Below are 3,602 nucleotides of genomic sequence, written 5' to 3' on the forward strand. Positions count from 1 at the left end.
AGCAGCATGCCATGCCACGGCCAAGGCAGCCCAGCCAAAGCCAGCAGCATGCCATGCCAAGGCCAAGGCCAGCAGCATGCCATGCCACGGCCAAGGCAGCCCAGCCAAAGCCAGCAGCATGCCATGCCAAGGCCTAGGCCAGCAGCATGGCATGCCACGGCCAAGGCAGCCCAGCCAAAGCCAGCAGCATGCCATGCCAAGGCCTAGGCCAGCAGCATGCCATGCCACGGCCAAGGCAGCCCAGCCAAAGCCAGCAGCATGCCATGCCAAGGCCTAGGCCAGCAGCATGCCATGCCACGGCCAAGGCAGCCCAGCCAAAGCCAGCAGCATGCCATGCCAAGGCCAAGGCCAGCAGCATGCCATGCCACGGCCAAGGCAGCCCAGCCAAAGCCAGCAGCATGCCATGCCAAGGCCTAGGCCAGCAGCATGCCATGCCACGGCCAAGGCAGGCCTGCCAAAGCCAGCAGCATGCCATGTCAAGGCCAAGGCCAGCAGCATGCCATGCCACGGCCAAGGCAGCCCAGCCAAAGCCAGCAGCATGCCATGCCATGGCCTAGGCCAGCAGCATGCCATGCCACGGCCAAGGCAGGCCAGCCAAAGCCAGCAGCATGCCATGCCAAGGCCTAGGCCAGCAGCATGCCATGCCACGGCCAAGGCAGGCCAGCCAAAGCCAGCAGCATACCATGCCAAGGCCAAGGCCAGCAGCATGCCATGCCACGGCCAACGCAGCCCAGCCAAAGCCGGCGGCATGCCATGCCAAGGCCAAGGCCAGCAGCATGCCATGGCACGACCAAGGCTGCCAGCCAAAGCCAGCAGCATGCCATGCCAAGGCCTAGGCCAGCAGCATGCCATGCCACGGCCAAGGCAGCCCAGCCAAAGCCAGCAGCATGCCATGCCAAGGCCTAGGCCAGCAGCATGCCATGCCACGGCCAAGGCAGCCCAGCCAAAGGCAGCAGCATGCCATGCCAAGGCCAAGGCCAGCAGCATGCCATGCCACGGCCAAGGCAGCCCAGGCAAAGCCAGCAGCATGCCATGCCAAGGCCAAGGCCAGCAGCATGCCATGCCACGGCCAAGGCAGCCCAGCCAAAGCCGCCAGCATGCCATGCCAAGGCCAAGGCCAAGGCCAGCAGCATGCCATGCCACGGCCAAGGCCAAGGCCAAGGCAGCCCATCCGAAGCCAGCAACATTCCATGGCAAGGCCAACGCAGCCCAGCCAAAGCCGGCGGCATGCCATGCCAAGGCCAAGGCCAGCCGCATGTCTTGCCACGGCCTTGTCCCGCAGCGTGGCGTGCCTTTGCCTTGGGCTAGAACATCGCATGCCACGCCCTTGGCAAGCAATCCTGTCCCTCGTGTAATTGCCATTTGGTTTGGCTTTGACTTACGTATATGTTGCCCTGCGAAATGCTTGTCCCTCGGGTAATAGCCGTTTGGTTGCCTTTGACTTGCGAACCCGTTGCTAGTGCTTTCCCCAGTGGAAGCTTGTTGGGAAAAGTATGTCCCTCGGAAGTTGCCTGTTGCGTTTGTTATTTGCATTCGAGCTATCCGATGCTTGCTGGGTTTCTCTAAGAGTTTTTGCACGTTCGTCGGGCTTTTTAATTATTTATTTACTCATAAAAATTATAATAAAATAAATTAAAAATAAAAAAATAATTAAAAAAATTACTATAATTACTAGTGCCTCATCTTATAATTGTTGGAATTTTTCTAGAATTTTTTGAGTATTTTTAGTAATTTTTATTATTTTTTAAGTATTAAAATTGAAATAAATTAAAATAAAATATTCCGGTGGCCAAATATTTTTTTATAATTTTTTTTATGGTGTATTAAATTATTTCATACAACTTTCATGTTGAAAGTTTTGGCAAAAAACCATTACTTTTTAAAAAAACCCCATTATGACTCCTCGAACATGCTTGATGTTTCCTCCTGCCAGATTGAAAAGGGCTTAACAGGCTATTATAAGGGGGGGGCACCTCCCTTAAGGCTGGCCAGCATGGCCAGGCCACAGGCCACGCCTATGCCTAGGCGGGCGCTTGGCACATGCCATCGCTTGGCTTGTGGCATTGGCTTGTGGCATCGAAACTACATAGCCAAGCACGGGATGCGTCGAGTGGCGGCCCGCGGCGGTGGCGGTGGCACGTTGGCCTAGGCCAGCATGCCATGCCACAGCCTTGGCCAGCAACATGGCATGCCAAAGCCTTGGCCAGCAACATGGCATGCCAAAGCCTTGGCCAGCAGCATGCCATGCCTTGGCCTTGGCAAGCATGTCATGCCACGGCCTTGGCCAGCAGCATGCCATGCCACGGCCTTGGCCAGCAGCATGCCATGCCCCGGCCTTGGCCAGCAGCATGCCATGCCACGGCCTTGGCCAGCAGCATGCCATGCCACAGCCTTGGCCAGCAGCATGCCATGCCACAGCCTTGGCCAGCAACATGGCATGCCAAAGCCTTGGCCAGCAGCATGCCATGCCTTGGCCTTGGCAAGCATGTCATGCCACGGCCTTGGCCAGCAGCATGCCATGCCACGGCCTTGGCCAGCAGCATGCCATGCCACGGCCTTGGCCAGCAGCATGCCATGCCAAAGCCTTGGCCAGCAGCACGCCATGCCCCGGCCTTGGCAAGCTTGTCATGCCACGGCCATGGCCAGCAGCGTGCTATGCCCCGGCCTTGGCCAGCAGCTTGCCATGCCACGACCTTGGCCAGCAGCTTGCCATGCCCCGGCCTTGGCCAGCATGTCATGCCACGGCCTTGGCCAGCAGCATGCCATGCCACGGCCTTGGCCAGCAACATGGCATGCCGCGGCCTTGGCCGGCAGCATGCCATGCCGCGGCCTTGGCCGGCAGCATGCCATGCCGCGGCCTTTGCCGGCAGCATGCCATGCCGCGGCCTTTGCCAGCAGCATGGCAAGCCCAAGCCTTGGTCAGCAGCAGCATGCCATGCCAATGCCTTGGCCAGCAGCATGCCTTGCCACGGCCTCGTCCAGCAGCATGGCATGCCACGCCACGGCCTCGGCCATCAGCATGCCTTGCCACGGCCTCGGCCATCAGCATGCCTTGCCACGGCCTTGTCCAGCAGCATGGCATGCCCGGCCTTGGCCAGCAGCATGTCATGCCACGGCCTTGGCAAGCATGCCAAGCCACGGCCTTGGCAAGCATGCCATGTCCCTCGGGTAATTGTACAAGTTGCCTTGCGAAATGCATGTCCCTCGGTTAAATTGCCATTTGGTTGGCTTTGGCGTGCGAACGAGTTGCCTGTGCTTTCCTTGTGGAAGCTTGTTGCGAGAAGTATGTCCCTCGAAAGTTGCCTGTTGCGTTTGTTATTTGCATTCGCGCTAACCGGTGCTTGCTCGGCCTCTCTAAATGTTTTCGCGCGTTCGTCGGGCTTCTTGGTCCTTCGGGGGGTGATTCGTTTTGGGGGGCTGGTGCACAGTGTACGTCGTGGCGCGTGAGTTGTGTTCGGTTTGTGCGAGTTGGACGGATCCCTGCCTGTGCAGCGAACTCCACTGGTGCATTCCTCCATGTCCCTCGGGTTGTCTTCGACTCGCCTTCGGGTTGCTTGCGCTTCCCTAGTGGAAGGTGCCTTGCGAAAAGCGTGTCCCTCGGG

The sequence above is a fragment of the Camellia sinensis genome, chromosome 6, assembly GCF_055761805.1.
Source record: "Camellia sinensis isolate YWXY chromosome 6, ASM5576180v1, whole genome shotgun sequence".
Lineage (NCBI taxonomy): Eukaryota > Viridiplantae > Streptophyta > Magnoliopsida > Ericales > Theaceae > Camellia > Camellia sinensis.